We start from the raw sequence: 23,924 nt of genomic DNA on the forward strand, positions 1-23,924 counted from the left end.
AGGAGCTAATTTGGTTCTCGAAAAAGGCAGTCCGGTACTAAAATCGCACCCAGTTCCGGCGGTGCGAAAACGCAAAAAAGTGGGTAGTTCCACAATTAGTTCTGGTAGTATGAAAAGGTTCCTGCAGTGCGAAAGGCCCTATTGACACTCCTAATTGAGATTGTAGATAGAGTGTCAATGGTCCATTTGAGAGATAGGTGGCGGTAATGCACTTATAAGTCTGCGATCCGCCATATAAAACTGTTTAAACTACAAACCAGTGTGTTCATAATTAAGATAATACATTAAAATAATATGGCAAGACACACCAGTTTGCAATGTCAAGCAGCAAATCGAGCTGTTTTGTACAGCTAAAAATAGCTGGAAGCCAATGAGACCGGAAGCCAGACACATTCAATTTACACATGGTTGCACCCACACTTACGGGGAAAATAAGGTGGATAAGGGTTGTTCAAATCCCAAACTTTAAGTAAATTACTGTAGCACAATGCTCATCTTAGCAAAGACTGCTAATAATTTACTTATCAATATACGTTTTGCTTTAATTCAAATATTAAGACTAACGTGTAAAAACGTGATTACAACGCGAGGCTCAGTAGGGAAAATCCAATTTAGTGTGTGAGAGAGCAAGGAACTTCCAGTTTCTGTGGCCTTTCTGATTTTACTTCGAACAAGAGCTGACGTTTCACAGCGAGGAATAAAAAAAAAACCTGCTAAGAATGGCATCATTAGAAATCTTTCTTATTAAATGCAGCCAAAAAAAATGATAGCGAGAAAGATTACAATCTTCAGAGACTGAAGGTTATGCCATGCAATACATTTACATCTTCCATTTCATTGTTTATTATTACTGAATGAGTATTTGTCTTGAATAATTAATTGACCCAGAGGCAATCTAACTTAATTTAGAAACACTAGAAATACCTGCCATTGAATTAATTATTATATTTCTATTTTCTATAGATACACTACTGCCCAAGAAAGCTGCATTCATTTGATGAAAAATACAGTAAGCGTACAATTTATTACAATTTAAAAGAACCTTTTTTTGCCAAAGCTGAATTTTCAGCAGCTATTACTACAGTCTTCTGTGTCAAATGATCCTTCAGAAATCATTCTAATACTCATGAAACAAAAAAAAAAAGTTTTGCTACAAATTCTTCTTGAAATTAATGGAAAATTCAAAAGAACAGCATTAAATTGAAACTGAAATTTGCCGTAACACTTGTGATCAATTGTATGCATCCCTTACAAATAAAATATTAATTTCTGCCAATGCCCTCAAGCCCCCAACAGCAGACAGCAAGCCAAATAGGTTTAACCTCAATAGCTTAAAGATTATATAGCTATATGGGCAAACAAACTCTTGAAATATTATTATATTACATATAGTGTTATCAAAATGCAGACCACAAAAGAACAAAACATTCAGATGTTTTACGCACCGAACAGATTTTTTTTTACCAGCTAACATTTTGAAAATACAAACATTTTCTTGAATCTCAAAATTTATATCAGGACGGCTTTAAGAGCAATTTACGCACAAATTCATTCTGCTCGTGTTTCATGAATGAGACCTATGGAGCGTAATATGTATGTGTTACCCTGAGACCACTGGGCTGGTGGGAGCTACTAAGGTGTTGCAAGCAAATTGCCGTGAAAGATGCATGGTGTTAATAACACTCAGAAAAGAGAGTGACACACATCTGAGATGTGCTTTAAAATGACAACTTAAACAACTAGTTGCTCAGTTCAACTATGTGCACGATGCATTTTCACTACATTAATAATTTGTGGGTGAATTTGGTTGTAGTATGCGACTGTCACTCTGTGCCTACTGAACACGGCTTGTTGCATTGTCATAATGATTGTATTTACGATTTGAGTGCACATGAACCATAAAGTCATAATTACCGGTGGGAAATGACTTGAGGGTGTTGAGGGCGTGTCGATTACAGAATTACAGTGGAAGCAAATTGGTATTGATCATAAGAAGTTGTAATTGTGAATGCTGACTGAATAATTTAGTCTGCATACTGCAAGAAAGCACTAGTCATTCAGCTGGTTTATGAGGAGACAGACTACATATCCCATAATTCTCTACACAGGAATGATAAATGGAAATAGAAGTGGAAAAAAAGAGAGAGAGAAAAAATAGAATAGTGCTTAGCATGTCCATTTTTATGGGTCAAAATCACTTAATGTCATAGTTTGTAAGATTTTTGAACCTGTAAGCAAGAATAAGAGATCTTAAAGCCGCACTATGTAACTTTTGGTGCTCTAGCGGTTAATAAGCAGAACTGCACACATCCCGCGGAAGAACATTCCAACCGGAGCTACTTCTCTAAGTTTATGTCTATGGCGATTCACGCAGGTATGTGTTACTCCGCAGCGGTGACGACCCGACCAGGCTACAATAGTCCAAATATAAGTACTTATTATAAGTGTACCGTAGTGATTCGGACTAAGACAAAAACGTGGTTTGGAAGATGAATTCATGATGTACTCGCTCATTATATTCATTTTGCAAATTTTTAACAGAAAAAGTTACATAGTGCTGCTTTAAACCCAGAGAAGCACTCAGAAAGTGTACCATATTTATCTGCAGATTTGTACATATGCTGTAGCTACTGAAACCTTGAAATCAAGATTATGACTAAATATGAAACAGAAACAAATCAGAGGCTAAGAGAGAAAGCATCAAGCATGACAACATCTGCCTGTCAGTTAAAAGAAAAACATTCTGGGGAGTGCTCAGAAAGTCCCTCATGCAGATGCCAAAATGAAACGTAAATGATCCTACCAGAAATAGGGAAAAAAAGAAAAAAAAAGGTTTCCAAAAACACGAACAGTGGGATGACTACTGTTATAATATCCCAGTCAGAAAGGCAAAAGAGGTGACAAGACTTCAAAATTTAGAGTAATAAAAGCGTAAAAAAATCTTTTTAGCATGTTTGGGGTTTTTTTACAATAAAAATAGAATGTGAATTATGCATACATTTCAGTTAAATCATTATTTCAAAAGATGATTTTCATCCTTTTTAAAAATAAAATGTTCGGGTAAAAATGCAACAAGCTAATTTATTTCTTTATTTTAACTACTAAAACAAAAACCCAGAGAAGCTGTACTATGATGAAATCAACCAAACAATGCAAAACTTGAGAAACCATAAAAGTTCTCAGAACACATTTAGCCAAGTGCAAAAAAAAAAAAAAGTTCCCACGATTTTCTAATACAATCAGACAATATGTCAGCCTATCAGATGTTCTTGCAAACTAACTTTCTGATTGTGAGTCAACATTTCGGTTTCAGTGGTTAGAACATGAGTTTTCAGATTGTCCAAACAGGGTGGTTTCAGTCGCAGTTTGGCCTGCACAGCTGTTGAGCTGCAGCTGACAATCTTTTGGTTTCACCTCAAACTGTAATGCAAATGGTGACCAGGTCACTTCCGATGTTCTGAACATGTATATTGATTAGTAATGTTCTAAACAGGAAATAAATGGTTTAGAGGCATCGAGAGTCACCTTGGGTATTTGAAAAATCCAACGGTTTCATAAAGCTTATGTAACAGTGGTGGTGTAACTAAAACTGTCAACACAATTTAAAATTTCCTCAAAATCCGATTTTATGCACACAGTCTCAAAGAGTATCAAAAGCACTGATCAAAGCACTGATGCATGACATAGGCTGTGAATGACAGCTGGAAAAGGATGCTTGATGGGAATAAAACAGATGGGAATAAAATGAATAACACATGATTTTAAAGTTGCAAGTAAATGAGATTCCGTTACAAAGCCAAACATGTTCCTAATCAATTAAAAGAGAGACATTTGGCACTGATACTTAATGAAATAACCATGCTATTGTACATGAAGAGGCTATAATATTTCAGAGAAAAGTGCAGACTCATTCAAAGAAAAGCACTGAGAAGCAAAACAAGATGAGTAAATGTAGCACAGCATGAAGGTCTAAAACAAGCAATGATGTTTGCATAGGTATTAGCCATGGTTCTATTAATAAATAACCAGGTGCCCTGCAGCGCAGTGATGGAAAACTCTAGCTGTACAACAGCCTCAGTTTTAGACAGTTATTTTGTGAACGAAAACAAAAAAATCTAACCATTATCATTAACTAAAAGCTAGTGCCAAAGTAAAAGTTTTCAAATAATATTATTTTTTTTACACTTTTTTTTTTTTTTAGTTATGTCAAAGCCATTTTGGCTTCTTCACATAAAATATCAGAATCTTTATTCATTAAAAGGGTCATGAGAAATCAAATTTTACTTAATCGTTTGGCATTTAAGAGGTCTTTGTACCATTAATAGTTCACCCAGAAATAAAAATTTACTGACAAGTTACTCACCCCAAGGCCATCCAAGTCAAGATGTAGACGACTTTGTCTCTTTATCGGAAATTATAATTACATTACTTGCGTACCAATAGATCCTCTGCAGTGAATGGGTGCCGTCAGAATGAGAGTCCAAAATATATTTTTTTTTCCCTTTTTTTTTTTTTTATAGTTATGTCAAAGCCATTTTGGCTTCTTCACATAAAATATCAGAATCTTTATTCATTAAAAGGGTCATGAGAAATCAAATTTTACTTAATCGTTTGGCATTTAAGAGGTCTTTGTACCATTAATAGTTCACCCAGAAATAAAAATTTACTGACAAGTTACTCACCCCAAGGCCATCCAAGTCAAGATGTAGACGACTTTGTCTCTTTATCGGAAATTATAATTACATTACTTGCGTACCAATAGATCCTCTGCAGTGAATGGGTGCCGTCAGAATGAGAGTCCAAACAGCTCATAAAAGCATACAATAATCCACAAGTAATCCACATGGCTACAGTCCATCAATTAATGTTTTGTGAAGTTAAAAAGCTGTCTGTTCGTATGAAACAAATCCATCCATCATAAAGGTTTTTTAACTTCAAACTGTTGCTTCTGGCTAAAATACTGGCTAAAAGTCCACAATATCGCTTATGCACTACTACTCACTGCAGAGGATCCTCTGTGTGCAAGCAAATTACATGCCAAAATATCTCCGAATCAAACTCATCTACATCTTGGAGGGTGAGCAAATTTTCAGCAAATTTTTCATTTTTAAGTGAACTATTCCTTTTAAACATCCTCCTCAGTACAAAAAAGCATTCATGCAACCAAACTGCAAAAACGGTTTGTTTGGATGTTGTGGGATTTGTGATGTCGCACGGGCAAATACATGACTCCAATGCCATTTACACTGGATACAGTACATAAGTGCCCATTTAATTTCTGAAGTACTCCATAAATTCGGGCCATTCCCGACAACAGGACAAATGGAAGAATAAAAAAAAAACACATCCAGTTTTAACAGATCTTTTGTGTCAGTTCCCAGCATTGGGAACAAGTGGATGGTTTATTTTTAATGGTGTCCCAGATCAAGTCAGAGGACTATATGTTTGTTCGTAGCATTTGACTGAAGATTGTTTTGTAAATGAGGTACAGTGTAAGGGAGAGTTAGCAAAGAAACTTTTATTGAAATATGGAGCAACCAACTATAGTGGATCTGTCAGCAGCTAATGCTTTATCTGGAAATGTCTGTTTTAAATAGATAATATTTTCAAATCACTTGCTATATTTATATGTATTAACACTTACTATACTTATTATTGTGTAATAAAGAGGGGGCGGTGATACTTAGGTTAGAGAATCATAACAGTGGCTGTTTAATGACAAGCCTCATTTCAGAATGAAAATCAACCATTTTTAATGGAAAACCATTGTTAAGAATATATAACTTTTTTTGTGCATGTGTAAAAACCTTTATTAACATTACAAGTGAATCTCAAGGAACATATAAAAAAAGATTGTTTTTAAATGTGTCATGACCCCTTTAAAAAAATTGCAGGTGGTGGCGTGTGCATAATATTGTGAGGAAGGAATTACTGAACGTTTCTGGCATCTGGTGGTAAACTGGAATATAACAGGGAATGAAGCTTGGACTGAGCAGATTTTTTAAGGTAAAGTGGGCATTTTTTCAATGTTAAAATAGCATCAGAAAGATATAAGATATAATATAAGAAAGACATTCATTAGCTGAATCTTGTGGCACTTCCAAAACACTGCACTATTTGAACATCCCAATTAGTACAACTTATAGCATGGGTTTGGAGGGGGACTGTTCATTTGTCCAAACAAAGGATGACAAGGGGACCATTCAATAATAATAATAATAATAAATGTTCTAACTCTGCAATTTCATTTAGTGACACTAGAGGTGCAGAAACTTAACCTTTCAGCAAATCAGTTTGAGCAAAACTAAAGTTTGGTTGCCAAATTTTAGTTGTAATGCTGGAGTTGCGACAAAGGCCCTGTCCCAAATCGCACACTAAACCCTCACGGTCTTCCTCGGAGTCCACAAATTTTCGTGATGTAATGCCGCTTTGTCAGTCAGGTGTATAAGTCTCAGAGCAGGTCTATCGCCTCAGTGCGGGCTCGGCAGAAGTGCGAGCGCCCTTCTGAAAGCTAAAATGATGAATGGGACACCCTACAGTCTCGTGGACTTAACGAGCATGCGCATGAGGCGGGCCAATGTAAGTTTGCAAGAGAGCAAGTGCACGTGAAGTGTGCCATTTGGGACAGGGCCAAACAGAGATGGGAGTTAAAAATACTACTTCCTACTTCCGACCTCAGTGCATTCCAGTCAATCACAACACAAGATGGCGCCATGACTCAAAAGTATTTGACTTTCTGTGAATTATGGCAAAATCGTGAATTAAAGGGGTCATATGATGCTGCTAAAAAGAACATTATTTTGTGTATCTGGTGTAATGAAATGTGTTTATGCGGTTTAAAGTTTAAAAAACACATTATTTTCCACATACTGTACATTTTTGTTTCTCCTCTATGCCCCGCCTTTCTGAAACGCGTCGATTTTTACAAAACTAATCGGTCTGAAAAGCGAGGTGTGCTCTGATTGGCCAGCTATCCAATGCGTTATGATTGGCCGAATAGTGGTTAACTCTTAACTTCTATAAAGAATATCTCTTTGGATTTGAGACTTTAGTCTTTGCAACTTTACAGATCTTCTTTATGCACCAAGAGCTTGTAACACTCCAAAGAGAAAGGAAAAATTGAAATCACATCATATGACCCCTTTAAAGCAACTTTAAGGCTCTCCCAAAATCTGTTTATTGTCATTCGTTATTCAAAACTTATAAACTATCTAATATAATGCAATGCAGTTCCAGACGTTAACGCTACATAGCTAACTGTCTACTAGGTAAAACTTTCAAAATAGGTGAAAACCTAGACATAAATTGATACATAAACAATTCTTAGTATATTTTCGTATATTGCAGGTTCATTTAATTTGTGCTGAAAAAAAACATAAAAGTTCCTCATAACCTAGCTGCACACTCTGTTTGCTGGTCGCCGCTATTTTGGAAATTATGTCAAATGACTCCCCGAGCTCAGGGTTGATCAAACTGCCCCGAGTTTACAAGTCGGATGTCCGACTTGGAGTGGTGTTATTTTCAAGTGAGAGGAGGAAAAAAAGTTCAGATTTGTTTTGAACATAGCTTATTTAATAAAGCTTCTATCATTTAAAAAAAAAAAATGCTTGCATTACTAACATTTTTTAAAAGTGTATTTGTTTTAAAAGTATTTATAAGTTTCTTATCATATTTCATGCTTCCATCATCCTCATTTGTAAGTCGCTTTGGATAAAAGTGTCTGCTAAATGATTAAATGTAAATGTAATGTAATGTAAATATCACACATGAATTTATCTTTGTAAAAAGCTGTGCCATTTTACAAAGATAAGCTGATTTGACTTGGAATGTGTGTGCACCTGTGTATATTAGATAGAGATCAAAGAAAACATCAAAGAAACATTCGAACTTTCAAATCGCACTTCTTTTTTTTTTTAATTACAGAAGCCTTAGAACTTTTGGAATTGAACATTTTGGACATCATAGGTGCTAAGTGAACGTTTATTAACATTGAATTATTGGGCATCAGAGGCGCCCTCCAATGTTCGAATCGAACACTTGTGTATGTCAAGCTTTTGAACGTTCGAACTGAACATTATTACATATAATAGATGTATCTAAACGCCGGAATTTAGAACGCGACTTTGAAGACCAAAGCTACTACACGCGCCTATGATGCCCAAAAATGCAGCCTAACTAGAAAGCTCAGTAGATTTTGAGACACAGCCAGAGTGATTATAGTGACTGCAGCAGTATTTAATCTGCAGCTCTGCGATCAGATGACGTTGACGTGTGCACTTCAGGCCCTACTCTAAACTTTTAAACCATATACTGATTATGCCTATCAGTGCACACTAAAAGTGGCTAAAAAGTGCAGCTAACCAATCACATCTACATGCAGAGAGCAAATAAACGCACATTCTCTTACGTATGCAGAGCAAATTCATATTTAGTAAATCCAAATAATTTGCAAACGTGTATCGACTCACCAACAGCTCGTTCCGCTTTTTATATATCTTATCTTCTCGTTCACTCCTCTTCTTCAGGTTGATGTATTTGTGTGGAGGCTTTAAAAGCACTAGGCCAGTGTGTGTGTGTGTGATCTGAAACTCTATAAGCTACGTGGCTCTTTCAAACGTGAATATTACACCAGTTTACAGTCTCAACCCTCATCCACTCGTTTATTTCTGCGTCTGAAAACGTCCGGGGGTCGAGACAGGTCGCGATCGTCCAAATCAAACAACTTTTCCCCGCGAGTGTTGTTAGTTTTCACGGCCACCTCCATCCATACCGAGCACAGGCTCTTCAAGCGTCTGGATAATCGCCATCATTTTCCGCTCAAGAATGTACACACACTCACACGTCACTGCGCATGCGTATCACAGCCGCGTCAACTTTCATTCCTTTTCCCTTTTCTGTCTTTAGTTATGCAATATTTGTTTTTCAGACGTGTTGTTGACAGTACAATGGTTGTACAATGGTGCAATCGAAGCAAAAACTGACCTAAAGGCTGCATAATGTTTAAAATCGCTATCAATTTATATTAACTAGCCTACAATACCCTGTTATAGGTCTACATATTAAAACTATTTGTCATGGCATTAGAAGATGACTTGAAATTCAATTTTCACATGTCCGATTACCTGAAAATGTCTTAAATTGTGAGAGGTTTCAGTGTTCCTCATTGGAACCGACAGATGGCGTGTAGCCCCTCCCACAGGTGGAGCCCGCAAGGTTAGTTTGTAAACGTAACACCCCTGGATCCAAACAGGCCTCTGTTTAAATATAAACATATATATAGAGAGAGAGAGAGAGAGAGAGAGAGAAATATAAATATATAAACAAATATAAACACAGTCTATGAGGTCCCATAGGAGGGGAGAGGGGTAGCTTTTGTGTGGAAACAACTCGTCCCATAATAAAATGACTGCAATTGGGGGCTAATTTCTGCTTGCCATAAGAAATTAATTGTGGTGTGAGCTAAATCTGGAGTTTATATAGAGAGAGAGAGAGAGAGAGAGAAATATAAATATATAAACAAATATAAACACAGTCTATGAGGTCCCATAGGAGGGGAGAGGGGTAGCTTTTGTGTGGAAACAACTCGTCCCATAATAAAATGACTGCAATTGGGGGCTAATTTCTGCTTGCCATAAGAAATTAATTGTGGTGTGAGCTAAATCTGGAGTTATAACAGTTGTATAAGAGAAGCCACTCACCTTTTGCCACCTAAAGTTTAATTTTAGGGTATCATCTACTCATGTCTATTGGGTCCGCACATGGTTACTGACTGTAACTTTTTATTTAAGAAACAGAAATTAGATTTCACATGTAACAAAACAAGAGCAAACACACACAAAGGCAAAGCAGACATGAGGGAAAAAAAACTATGCATGATTAAAATACATGAAAGTAAAATAAATAGCCTACAATTATAAATGTGATTTTAAAATTATTTTAAAAATAAAAATAAATAAAGACATAAAGACATTCGAACGGTCAAATCACACTTTTTTGTCATTACAGAAGTCCTGAATTTGGAATTGACATTTTGGTTTTTTTTTTGTTGTTGTTGTTGTTGTTGTTGTTGTTGTTTTTGTCATTACAGCGCCCTCCAATGTTCGAATCTAACACGTGTGTACATCACACATGCCTGAACGTTCGAATTGATCGTTATTAGACAAGAGGACAAGCAAGCACACAATGGCAAACATAAGCAAAATAAACAAATGGATTAATAAAATAAATGAAAGTAAAATAATACAATTATAAATATGACAAAATAACAACAATAAATTAATAAACTAATATGTAAAACAAAATGAAAACATTGATAGGAAGAAGAAAGAAAACCAAACCTTTTACCTACACTTTTACCAGCACTCACACATATCAATAAGACATCTCTTCTCACAGGCATTTTTCCCACCGCATTCAAGCAGGCTCGGTGTAAATCCACTGCTTAAAAAAACGACATCTTTCTCCTACCATTCATATTTCACACTTGAACAAATTGTTTTCAACCAGGTATCATTATTTCTTTCACAGAATAACCAACTGGACATTAACCAATCAGGTTTAAGAAGTGGCCATTCAACTGAGACTGCGTTATGGATTGCAAAAGCTAATTTTAAAACATCAGTTCTCATTCTGCTGAATCTATCTGCCACCTTTGATACTGTGAATCATCAGATTCTTTTGTCCACCCTCTCATCACTGGGCATTACAGGAACTCCACTTTGCTGGTTTGAATCTTATCTATCAGGGAGGTCTAGAGCACATCAGCTGGTCACAGGGGTTCCTCAGGGATCAGTTCTTGGACCCCTCCTCTTCTTCATATACACTACATCACCGGGACCCATCATACACGCACATGGTTTCTCCTACCTTTGCTGTGCTGATGACAGCTCTATCTTTCATTTCAACCAGATGATCCAACGGTAGCTGCACGGATCTCAGGCTGCATGGTAAACATCTCAGCATGAATGAAAGAATATCACCTGCAGCTCAACCTGGCAAAGATTGAACTTCTCGTCTTTCCTGCCACTCTGACTCGACAGCATGATTTCACCATCCACCTAGGTTCATCAACAATTACCCAATCAAGTGCAGTCAGAAATCTTGGCGTAATCTTTGATGACCAGCTGACCTTCAAAGACCACATTGCAAAAACTCCACAATCATTCAAGTTTATATTGCACAACATCAGAAAGATCAGGCCCATAACACAGAATGCTGCACAACTTCTTGCCCAGGCCCTTGTCATTTATAGGATGGACAATGCTCTTCTGGCTGGACTTCCATCATGTGCAATCAAACCTACAAATGATTCAGAATGCAGCATCACGACTGGTCTTCAACGAGCCCAAAAGGGCCCACGTCACACCTTACCTTATCTCCCTGCACTGGCTACCAGTTGTGGCTCGCATCAAGTACATAACATTGATGCTTGCGTATAGAACAGCCACAGGATCAGCACTCTCCTACTTCCACTCACTGTTACGAGTCTACATCCTCTCCATAAGCCTGAGATCTACAAGTGAGCTGCCTCATGGTACCATCACAGAGAGGCACAAAATCACTTTCCAGAACTGTTCCTGGCTGGTGGAATGGTCTTCCCGTGCCCATCCAAATTGCTGAATCCCTGACAATTTTCAAGCAACAGCTGAAAACTCATCTCTTTTGTCAACATGTGACTGCATCCTAATAATATATATATATATATTCTTTCTCTTTCCTTAATCCTTCCCTGCCTAGCTTGTACTTATCTGAACAATGTCTGAAACTTTGTATTACGAGCACTTGCTGTATTTATTTGCCTCTGATTAATGAATCGCTTGTTGTATTCCTCAATTGTAAGGCTGCTAAATGAATAAATGTAAGTGTAAATAAATAAACCTCATCAATAGATTCATCCCCAAAAAAATATCCTATTGTTTACTGATTTGAAACAACGTGAGGGTGAGTAAATAATGACCGATTTTTCATTTTTGGGTGAACTACATCTTTAATGACTGAACTGCATTTTGCTGCAATTGTTAATTTGTCACTTTTCAGATCTGAAATATATTTTCTGTTGGCAACAAACTGTATGTAGTTTGTTGTGGTATGTAGTCCTGTCCCCACAAATATTAGCTAAAACCTGTGCAAAAGTAAGAGCGGTGAGATGAAGCCGTATAAAGACATGACTCTACACACGACTGCTGCTCTGGAGAAATTACTCCGTTTGTCAGACCACAGACAATGTATATATATATATACACATTATTCCTGAAATGGCAGTGGCGACTGTTCCTTCTATCTACCGGCAGAGGGCGCAATGTCGTCGTGAAAACTCGTCACTACATCTTACGTACATCTAACCAGAGCCGTAGAGAGAGAGAGTTGCGACCTGGATTAGAGATCTGGTAGACGGCAGGTGTTTGGACGCGTGGCTGCAAACACAGGTTGGAATCGGGGAATTTAATAACGCTGGACTTGAAATCGAAGTTGGTAAAGTACATAATATCTGTGCAGTGAATGTAGAGTGGACTATGGCAGAAAAATCTGATGGATATTTATGGGATCATGAAGATTTAAACCAAGAAGATATGATATTGGAAGAAGTTAGAGAAAAAAAAAGCAGGACGCAGATCAATTTCTAGTAGTAGTAGTCTAGAGTCTGTGGATACTGTTAAAAGAAGGAAGTAGATCTAAGGCTAAATCCTCTAATACCGAAACCTGTAAAGTTGTCATCGCATTTGATCAGAGAGGAGGACCTGATTTGCATCCAATACATATAATTAAGGCAATTGAGAAAGAAATAGGTCAAATCAATCATGCTCGCTTCTTGGGAAACGGTAGACTGCTTATTTTTGCAACATCAAAAGAACAACAAGATAAAATCTTAAAGAAAACTACTCTGAATGGACAAAAGATAATCTCACGTAGGGCATCAAAATCTAGAGGAGTGATATCAGGTGTTCCAACTTCAGTTAGTGTTGAAGAAATAAAGAAAAATTTGAAGGGTGCCATATAATAATACTACCTCCTGTATAGATTTGACATTAGCGGACAGGAAAATAGCTAGTAAGTGCGAGTAGAAAGTGGAACAAAATATAAACATGGGTAGTGATCATTTTCTAATTTATTGTAAGATTGAAACAGAAATATCAAAGCAGCAGAACTACATATATCATAAGTGGTGCTTTCAGGAAGCTAATTGGGAAAAAAATCCAAAACTACTGTAATGAAATGAATAGTCTACATATTATGGATGAACCAATAGACAAAATAAACGACTCCTTGAGCACTCTTATTCTAAGTGCAGCCAGACAGAGTATTCCAGCTATTAATAGCCAAAAGAAAAGAACAAATGTGCATGGTGGAATAAAGAATGTTCTGATGCCATTAGGGATCGTAACAAAGCATTTAAGAAATTACGTAAAACACTAACTTTAGACAATCTTCATGGAATATCAAAGGAAGAAAGCTAACTAGTAAAGGAAACTAAAAAAGAAGCCTGGAGACAATTTTGCTCAACAAAATGTGGAAGATGGTTAAGAAAATGACAGGTAAATACAAACCAGCACAAATACCTGTTTTAGTTGATAAACAGAATCAAGCTGTTAATGATATCTGTAAAGCTAATATGTTGGGTAAAGAATTTGCTAATATTCATAATGGCAATCATCTAGATGAAATATATAAAAAAAGGAAAGAAGAAATTTTGAATGAAAAAAATAACATACTAAATGTCAAAGAAGATACTGAATTTACCATGTCAGAATTTAAATCAAAAATACTGCATATTCTTCACCAGGTACTGATAACTTATGTTATGCAATGTTTAGAAAATTGCCTGATGGAATTCTAGGAAAAATTTTAGAACTTTTTAAGAAGATATGGGATGAAGGAAAATTACCAAAGATATGGGGAAAAAAAAGCAATAATTCTACCATTTGTTAAACCAGGAAAAGACTCGAGCAATCCAGGAAATTATAGGCCTATAGCTTTAACATCGCATCTAGGAAAGCTAATGGAAAAATTAGTAGTGGCTCGATTAAACTATTTCTTAGAAAAGAAAAGATTACTTCGAGAATACCAAACTGGTTTTAGGAAACGTAAATCTACTACTGATGCATTGGTTAAATTAAGCAATGAGATTGGGAAAACTCTAGTTATGAAAGAGATAATGGTAGCTGTGTTTTTGGAAAAAGCATATGATACCATGTGGAGGCAAGGATTACCAATTGGGGATTGGTGGGAAAATGTATAACTATATATTGGATTTTCTTTCTCAACGTGTTTTTAGTGTTAGAGTAGGTGAAGAAAACTCGGAAGAATTCACAGTAGAAAATGGAATTCCACAAGGAAGTGTGATTAGCCCAGTCCTGTTTAATCTGATGATTAATGACATATTTGAAAAGTTACCATTTTGAAAAAACCAGCATATGCTGGTTTTTTCAACAGGGTAGGAAAAGGAAATGAAGGAATATTATATGCAGATGATGCTGTTATATGGAAAAGGTCGGAATATTCCATATATAGTGATGAACATGCAAAAGGAAATTCAAATCCTAGAACATTGGTTTAAATTTTCTGTACAGAAATCTAATGTAATATTCTTTACTAATAGGAAAATCAATGAAAACTACAAATTATGTCTTTATAGTCAGCCACTTGAAAGAGTTATAAAGTTTAAATATTTACACACATGGAAATACCATATTAATCATGTTGAAACAAAATGTAAAAAAGCCCTGAACTTGATGAGGATGATTATTGTGTATATGTCGTTTAAAGCATAAAAAATTTAAAAAATCTAACCAATGCCTAATCCCATCCCACCGCTAATCCTAACCCAGTGCTCACACTTGTGATCTTAAATGTACAAAATGTCTAAATAAAGCTCCGTAGAAACCTTATTTACATTTTTGCAACAAGCTGTGTCCCAATTCAAAGACCGCATCCATCGGAGGACGGGTCCTTCGAAGGATGCGGCCGACACGGCCTTCAAAGGACGCTCCGAGTCTAGCCTTCGCAGGATTTCCTAATTGTGCCAGCAGGTGTTCCCGATTAATGCTCCTGTCGCGTGGCAACGGTGCGAGAAGAGAGCTGCCATCCTGAGATTTGTTAATGAAACTGAAAATAACTATGGAGCCTGAATTGTTAGTTTTTGACTGTATTTATTATACCTTATACTGGAGGAAATGTTGGTGATGGTTCACCCCCGGCTAGGCCTATATATATATATATAAAAGTGTTTGACACTTTTTTTTTGAATGAAAAAAATAACATACTAAATGTCAAAGAAGATACTGAATTTACCATGTCAGAATTTAAATCAAAAATACTGCATATTCTTCACCAGGTACTGATAACTTATGTTATGCAATGTTTAGAAAATTGCCTGATGGAATTCTAGAAAAATGTAGAACTTTTTAACAAGATATGGGATGAAGGAAAATTACCAAAGATATGGAAAAAAGCAATAATTCTACCATTTGTTAAACCAGGAAAAGACTCGAGCAATCCAGGAAATTATAGGCCTATAACATCGCATCTAGGAAAGTTAATGGAAAAATTAGTTGTGGCTCGATTAAACTATTTCTTAGAAAAGAAAAGATTACTTGGAGAACACCAGACTGGTTTTAGGAAAGGTAAATCTACTACTGATACATTGGTTAAATTAAGCAATGAGATTGAGAAAACTCTAGTTATGAAAGAGATAATGGTAGCTGTGTTTTTGGAAAAAGCATATGATACCATGTGGAGGCAAGGATTACCAATTGGGGATTGGTGGGAAAATGTATAACTATATATTGGATTTTCTTTCTCAACGTGTTTTTAGTGTTCGAGTAGGTGAAGAAAACTCGGAAGAATCCACCGTAGAAAATGGAATTCCACAAGGAAGTGTGATTAGCCCAGTCCTGTTTAATCTGATGATTAATGACATATTTGAAAAGTTACCATTTTGAAAAAACCAGCATATGCTGGTTTTTTCAACAGGGTAGGAAAAGGAAATGAAGGAATATTATATGCAGATGATGCTGTTATATGGAAAAGGTCGGAATATTCCATATATAGTGATGAACATGCAAAAGGAAATTCAAATCCTAGAACATTGGTTTAAATTTTCTGTACAGAAATCTAATGTAATATTCTTTACTAATAGGAAAATCGATGAAAACTACAAATTATGTCTTTATAGTCAGCCACTTGAAAGAGTTATAAAGTTTAAATATTTAGGAGTTTGGTTTGATGAAAAACATACATGGAAACACCATATTAATCATGTTGAAAGAAAATGTAAAAAAGCCCTGAACTTGATGAGGATGATTACTGGACACAGTTGGGGAGCAGATAAACAGTCTTTAATGAATATTTATAAAGCTTTGAAATGAGCAAATATGGACTATGGAAGTATTGTGTATATAACACAGTATGCAAAACTAGATTAGGAAAACTCAACAGAATCCAATATAGTGCATTAAGAATTGCAATAGGAGCCATGAGAACAACACCAACGAGTGTCGTTAACATATTGGGTTAGACTAATAAGCAGTAATAGCAATCCAGCTGCATCAATATTAAATGATTGTTAAATATCATAAAAAAATCCAAAAGTTTTGGTTGGAATATAAATAATACACAGAACAATTTGAAATTAAAGAATTTGTGTTTAGCCCTGCAGTAGCTTTAAGTGTTTGTGTTTCAAGAAGGAGGTCCAAGGTTAAGAAGCTATTAGTTATTTAAATGTAAAAAATTGTTTTCTCTATTTTGCAATAGTAAAAGACGGCTTCCCTTATTGATCACGTCTCAGGTAGATTGCATGTTTTCTTGCGCGGCTGGATGTTGGACTCATGAAAAATAATCACGTTGTTTGTATTTGCCACAACTGATTTACTGAAGTCAAAACACAGACTGAATTAGCGTTATTGCGAGCGCCGCTTGCTGTGAAGCGGGAGCGACCAGCCGTAACATATTGGGTTAGACTAATAAGCAGTAATAGCAATCCAGCTGCATCAATATTAAATGCTTGTTGGGAATATCATAAAAAATCCAAAGGTTTTGGTTGGAATATAAATAATACAACAGAACAATTTGGAATGAAAGAATTTGTGTTTAGCTCTGCAGTAGCTTTAAGTGAAGTTCCTCCCTGGATGCTCCCTATTTCAGACATCAATACAGAATATGTTGCTGCTTAATATTTTTATGGAAACCATACTAAATTTCATAAGTTCAGAATAAGAACAGAGTTTATTTGAAATGGAAATCTTTTGTAACATTGTAAATGCCTTTGTCACTTCTGACCAATTTAATGCATTCTTGCTGAACAAAAGTTTTATTTTTTTAACCTTACGTATCCCAAATGTCACGCTTTCCATAAAAATTCCACAAAAAAGCACTTTTCATCATTCATAATTATGTTTCAATCATTCATAACAAATGTTTCAGCGTAAAACGGCACATTAGAATGATCATCATGTGACAGTGAATACTGGAGTTATGGTTGAAAATTCAGGTTTGCCATCACAGGAATAAATTAGATTTCAAAATAGAAAACAGTTCTTTTAAACTGTAATAATATCTCACTATATTTCTGTTTTTACTGTATTTTCAAGCAAATAAATGCAACCTTGGTAAGCATAAGAGATTTCTTTAAAAACCTTTAAAAAATATTAATGATTCAGATGGCTTTTAGCAAACACCAGATATGACTCTGACTTTTCACAACAATGCCTTTCATTCTCCTAAAGAGGCTAAATGCACTGCAGAATAAATGTTTGGACAGTTCCTCCAATACTTTTAAATTCAATTGTCTTATTTTATTATATTGAACATTACAGAGAATAACTCCAAGTGTAGGAAAAAACATCATATAATTAAAAACTGTAGAAAAAAATAATATGCTAAAAAATAATTACTAAAAAAAAAATCCATAGATGACAGACAGGCCAGTTTTGTCAATAATATATTTTACAATTTACAATTATATTAAATTGGAAATAGATAGATGGATGGATGGATGGATGGACAGACAACAATATAATATAAGCAGTAAATAAACAGTATAATACTCTAAAATCTTCGAAACATTGCCATGAACAATAACTGCAAACTTGCTGAGTGCAGTTGTTTAATCTGCTGATACACATCAAAACAAGTTTAAAATATATCATCAGTACTGATTCTGTACTTCAAAGGCATCCTTTTGAACTGTACACATGTAAGCATTTACTGTCATGTAGGTCCTTACAAAAACATGCATAATAAACATCTATGTCCAATTGAGGCAGTTCATTTTTACCTGATAAGAAAGCATATGCATGAACTAAACTCGAAACACGTACCAAAAACAATTCTTCTATGCTCAACAAAAAAACTCAAGTAAATTTTCCTCCACAGGTCATGTGATTGGATAACTGGAGAAACCAGTGGACCAACATCATTGCACAGTGCACACGATCACGTATGTTGTTTTAATCATAGTGAAATTTCATAGTGAAAGGTTTTGGGATGGAAACAGTACTTTACTGGAGGTTAATTGAGTTCTTCCTGCATGAGACAACAGATCCACCAGATATGGGATATGGTCTTTTCCAGGCATTTCCCCCTCAAGTCCCAACAGGTCCCAAGCACTCTATACTAGTCTAAACCATCTCGGCATTGTTGTTTATCTTCTCCAACACTTTCACATTCTGCTCAATTATACAACTCTGTCTTCTCGGTGTATGTTGTCGCCAAAAGCTAACAAAGTTTTCCCCGACGAAAAAGAAAAGCAATGGATCCAAGCAACTGTTTCCAGAGGCTAGACAGTGTGCGATGACCGCTGCCTTTCTCAGACTTTCAATATAATGGCAGGACTTGTCATAACCATTGTTTTGAATGTCCATCTCGGCCTCCAGAAACAGAGTTCGGACGACATGATATGGCATAAAGCATGCAAGGAAAATCAGCAGAACAATAATGACGAGAGAGCAGGATTTCTTGTGATTGAACTGAGATCTTTGATTCTGCCTGGTCTTCCTTAGCTTTAGCAAATACAAGGCTGCAAAAATGTAACAGACTGAGATGACCACAAAGGGCATAACAAAGCCTAAAAACAAAACCCCTCGATTCAACATGATAATGGTCCCCACCTGGGACGGCCTCAGATCCAGGCATTTGGTCTGATTAGAATCCTCATAAGTTCCGGCTTTCAGGAGCGGGATGGATGCCACAGACACGATCAGCCAGATTACAATGCATAATGTCCAGGCTCTCCTAGAGCTTTGCCAGTGCACGTATGTGAATGGCTTCACGATGGCCACGAAGCGAACTATGCTCAGAACCGCAAGTAAGTAGATGCTGCCGTACATGTTGATGTAGAAGACGTAGGACATGATCCGGCAGGTGATGTCTCCGAAGGCCCAGTAGTCCATGAGATAGTAGGCGGCTCGAAACGGCAGCGAGCACACCATCATCAGATCAGATAGAAGGAGATTGAGCATGAGGATGTTGACTGGAGAAAAAGCTTTTCTTCTGAACGATGAGCAAATGAAGAAGAACAGAGATATGAGGTTGCCACAAAGCCCAAGGAAAAAGATGAACAGATAAGCAATTGGGTAGACGGTGTGCTTGAAATCACTGATGGAACAGTTTGTGAAATTCGATGAATGAAGAGTCATTGTTGGGTTGGGGATTTCTGTAAAACAAAATCAGAGATCACGTTTAAAATTAATAAGGAATTTGAAGCATTTTCAAATTAGACAGCTAAATATATGGGTGTTTGTTCAATTTCAGACACTTTTATGTCCCAAGGGCTGTTTTTGATTAAAACTAACAGATTTGTTTAAATATTTTCGCTATTTTATTTTTGATATTCCTGTTAATCTTTGTTTGATTTCTAAACAGTCAAAACCTTCCTCTATTAATTAGTTGGATGCTCATTTTATAATACAATCATTTTATAATACGAACCGAAATTGTACCCCATTTAGGATAGAAACTAAAATAAAAAGCAAAAAAATGCACAGCTGTTATCTGCAGTAAAAATTTACTTACTGTCCGAGGTAAAAGCACTGGTTTGAGTGTGAATATCACCTTGCAGCACAACAACCCAAAGCAGTCAACCCTGCCGGCAGCTGTGGTTGCCAGAACTTCACCGTAAAAAAATATGGTAGCAACCATATTTTAGGTTTTACAGACTTAACTTAAATTCACAATGGGTCTTTACTGACATGCAAAGAAAAATGAGGAAAATGGGCAAATTTATGCAAGCATAGTAAAGTTTGGATTGTTCAGAGAAGTTGGAATTTTATTCAGTTATAGCTGCTGCTGTTATTGATAACATAATTCACAGTCTTGATCATTTAAATGCTGCCTTAAAAACACAAAACAACATCTGAACATACATACTCTATGCTGTTGAGCAAAGACCCATAGAAAATTTTTTTTTAAATATTTGGTCTGCTCTGACATGTTTGTCTATGGGAAGAGATAAATCCAATATCTTGCATTTGTATGAACTGAAGTAACAATACAATCTGCACCATCTACAAAGAGATATTTTTAACACCATTGTCATTATAATAAATTATAATAAGTACACTATTAAAAACAAGGGTTCTTTATTGCCCTTGATGGTTCCATGAAGAACCTTTAGGTTCTTTATTGTGGAAATGGGGTTATTTAGAGTATTAAATTGTTCTTCACATAAGAAAAATAAATAGTTCACTGTTCACTGAAAGGTTCTTTAGGGAACCCAAAATGCTTCTTCTATGGCATCACTATGAAACCCCCCTTTTAAACCTTTATTTTTCAGAGTTTGTGGTAAAATGACCTATATAAAGTATATACCTCACTATCAATAACCTATTGAAATAATGTTTGTTTTCTTCAACTTAAAACATCTAATGCACTTACCTGTGAAGAGGTAGCCAAAAAAACTAAGTCCACAAAGTCCAAAAGACGTCCTGTCCCCACAAATACTAGCTAAGTCCTGTGCAAAAGTAAGAGTGGTGAGATGAAGCCGTATAAAGACATGACTCGACACACGACTGCTACTCTGGAGAAATTACTCCGTTTATCAGACCACAGACACACCCAATAATCTCTGATCTTCTGCTGGAGATATCAGTAAATGCATACAAACATATCCAGGATATGAAATGAACTATAACCTAATGATCAAACTATTTGTAAACCACAGAGCTGTAGAAGTATACATTATTGTCTGAACTAAGATAAACTCAGTTTGGGTCTGCTCGAGTGCAAACCATTTTAATGGGTCTAACATTGCTTTATTTTCTTTGAAGTCAGCATGAAATGGAAATTCACCCTATGTATTTTCTAAATGCATGTTACTGATCTTTTTATTTCTTGCAAAATTGGTAAGAAATATGATCTAGGCACTGGGATTTATTTACCTATTCCTTTTAGAAATGTACTGTGGTGATATCAGATGGTAGGCATAATAGCATGGGGAGACTGGGGATAGATGTCATATTGTTTTACTCCAGTAAGTATTTCTCCGTGTTTATGAAAGTCAGTTTCTGTATAGACACAAAGTCTTGGCTACAATGAAGCCATTAAACCGCTATTGCCCAGGAATAAGATACTGTTCACAGTTGCTTGAGACCGGGGCATGTTGTCACACTATATGATGCAAGTTCTATCTATCTATCTATCTATCTATCTATCATCTATCTATCTATCTATCTATCTATCTATCTATCTATCTATCTATCTATCGTAGGTAGTTTTGGTTTGAACATGGGGGAGGGGGGTTGAAGTGTGAACTGTTTTAGTAGAGTCCCGGGTCATGCTCACTCATAAGGTTTATTTATTTGTTTGTTTGCTTATATATTTATTTTTGTGAAATGATCTTTTGTGCTATCATCTATGCAAAGTTGATGCAATAAAGTAACATCATAATTAACAATTACTTGCTTACATAGGATACACTGGATGTAATGTATTTTATATGATTTAGGCACTTATAGGCTATAGTTTGACAATGTTCTAATTCAACATGCTATTAGATAATGTTTGATGTTCTCCATGGCATTTTAAAGTGGCTGTTTCTGTAAATAATTCAAATAGATCACATATTTAACCATCAGCTCCGTGATAGGAATGGCTCTCCCGATCTTATCACACTTCTCGAGCGCGCTGGTGAACGCACGAAGAGTATTGGCGCGCCGCTCATAAACTGTGCTTCAGTCTGATAACTGCTCCGTGCGGTTCGTACGTGAAGTAAAAAGTGAAGAACACGTGATTTAAATATTTTTTTAATAGCCTGATTCGAGGTTTCCATTAACCATGGAATAAATATGGGGGGGGCGGGTTATATCCCCCCCCCTCTCTCTCTCTATATATATAAATGTAAGGAATATTTGAAATAATGCACACCTGGTGGTCAATTATTCTGCTTCAGGGCCGTCGCTAGCGGGGAGATTGTTGGCGACGATTCTAGGCCCCCCCGGCTGTCGGTGGGTCCCCAAGAATGTGATTTCAACCAAGGAGGACCAGAGCTCACAGCTACAACCTGCACCAGGGCCCTGCATAACCCAACCACAGCCCATTTCTGCTTAGACCACAGTTGCCACACCTCAAGACATTTGACAAAAAACGCTTGTGTATAGAATTAATTTCTTACGCATCTCATTCCAAGCCTCCACTGCTAATTCCAAAAAGTAATTTTAAAGCGAGTAAAGGAGTAACAGGGCTCCTTGTATAGCTTACAGAATTAGCTGAGACTATTAGCTTTTTTATCCTTAAGAAAATTTGTATTATAGCCTAATTGAATTTATTTGAACACAAAGCCACAATTTGTTTTGTAAACCACTGTTTAATAAAAAAAGAAAAAAAAGATGCAATTCGCTGTATCGAAAATGTACCAAACTATAATTTTTGTGTACCATTGTACTTTTTAAAACTTTTTATGTCAGTGATGCCTATGATGATCATATGATTGTCTTAAAGGGTTCGTTCACCCAAAAATGTAAATGCTGTCATTAATTACTCACCCTTATGTCGTTTCTAACCCGTAAGACCTTCGTTCATCTTTGGAACACAAATTCAAAAAAGATATTTTTGATGGAATCTGAGAGCTGTCTGACCCTGCATAGACTGTAAGTTTCCACCCACGGCGCCATCATTTTGATTTTGCAAGCTACAACGGTGTACCAGTTCTAATGCCATGGCGAAAGTTTGAGCAAAACATGCTAACTGTTCTGTCTTTGGCTGCAAAGACGAGCACAGAACACTATTTAGAGTGCCACCCTCAGAAGAGACAAGTGCAGTGGATTTAATGATTGATTTACTGTATATTGCTGCTGCCACACAGATCTAAAATAAACATGCAATTTATTTCCCAGCTGTTTACCTTCACAGACATAACCGACTGTTTGTGTAACTCATGTGTGTTTTTAACGTAAACCTGTGTGTGAATGAGAACTTAGTTTAGTACTCACATGCTGTGACAGCCGCTTTCTGTGCGTGTGCTTCGGATGTGTGCGCTCAGAAAACCGTATATCTGAAGTTTAAACTCATATGGTTTAAAACGCATGATTTCAGCGCGATAAACATGATAATAGAACCAAAACAGATGTTTTAGCAGATACGAGCTGTAAAGGCGCAGCTCTATTCTGGAAAAGGGGGCGGGGAGCAGCAGCTCATTTGCATTTAAAGAGACAGGCCCGAAAAACAGCGTGTTTTTGCTTCCACTCAAAATAGGCATTTTCAAAATGATATAATAAATGATCTGTGGAGTATTTTGAGCTGAAACTTCACAGACACATTCTGGGGTATATAACATATTGTAAAAAGGGGCATAATAGGTCACCTTTAATGCACATTTTGAAGTATCGCATGAGAAACGTGTGATGGAAACGCCAAATTTTTCGAATAAAAATCCCTTAATTCGCAAAAACGTTTTTACGCTCGCTTGAGGTGGTTTTTGACTTGTGCAAAAAAGG

The 23,924-nt window shown here is 36.3% G+C and overlaps 1 protein-coding gene and 1 pseudogene across 1 annotated transcript in view; both read right to left on the bottom strand.

Moving 5' to 3' along the window:
- Window positions 1-8,835, bottom strand: part of LOC107726703 (fibronectin type-III domain-containing protein 3a-like) — a 70,516-nt gene extending 61,681 nt beyond the window's left edge. Inside the window, exon 1 of the mRNA XM_016536397.1 lies at window positions 8,469-8,835. The gene's annotated coding sequence lies outside the window, so the exon portion shown is untranslated. The remainder of the gene's footprint in view (window positions 1-8,468) is intronic.
- A 9,835-nt stretch (window positions 8,836-18,670) lies between these two features.
- On the bottom strand, window positions 18,671-20,985 carry LOC107726743 (cysteinyl leukotriene receptor 2-like; annotated as a pseudogene).
- Window positions 20,986-23,924: the final 2,939 nt, after the last annotated feature.

This window comes from Sinocyclocheilus rhinocerous, unplaced genomic scaffold, assembly GCF_001515625.1.
Source record: "Sinocyclocheilus rhinocerous isolate Xijiao unplaced genomic scaffold, SAMN03320098_v1.1 scaffold974, whole genome shotgun sequence".
NCBI classification, from domain to species: domain Eukaryota; kingdom Metazoa; phylum Chordata; class Actinopteri; order Cypriniformes; family Cyprinidae; genus Sinocyclocheilus; species Sinocyclocheilus rhinocerous.